We start from the raw sequence: 372 nt of genomic DNA on the forward strand, positions 1-372 counted from the left end.
ATCTGCCTTGTCCTCGCGTTTGCAACTTGATCGCTGCAAGAGTGACTCGTGTTTGTGTAACAGGTTTTCCCTCTCGTCAAACAACTCACTCGGTTGTCGCTCGAAGGCCGGTTATCACGTCGCACGGGGCGCCTGTCGTAAGGTCCCGTGTCGGTGCCGGTCCCTTCTCCACGGCGGGTCCTCAGTGCCTTTCGTTGTTTCTCTTTTCTGCGTTCTGTTTTGTATCTTGATTTGTTATTTATTTGATTCTTTTTCTTTCCTTTTCTTTTTCTGTGGGATCTTGATTCAGTGTTTGTTTGTTGCGTGTTTTCGTTTTGAATGGGCGCTTGTACGTGCGGTCCCCCCTTGTCGATGCCGTTTCACCTCTCGACG

At 49.7% G+C, this 372-nt stretch overlaps 1 protein-coding gene across 1 annotated transcript in view; it reads left to right on the top strand.

Moving 5' to 3' along the window:
* The window catches only part of LOC119585652 (E3 ubiquitin-protein ligase MARCHF8-like), a gene marked incomplete at its 3' end in the record, with an annotated part of 97074 nt that overhangs the window by 19008 nt on the left and 77694 nt on the right, over nucleotides 1-372 (top strand).

The sequence above is a fragment of the Penaeus monodon genome, chromosome 20 (genome assembly GCF_015228065.2).
Source record: "Penaeus monodon isolate SGIC_2016 chromosome 20, NSTDA_Pmon_1, whole genome shotgun sequence".
NCBI lineage: Eukaryota > Metazoa > Arthropoda > Malacostraca > Decapoda > Penaeidae > Penaeus > Penaeus monodon.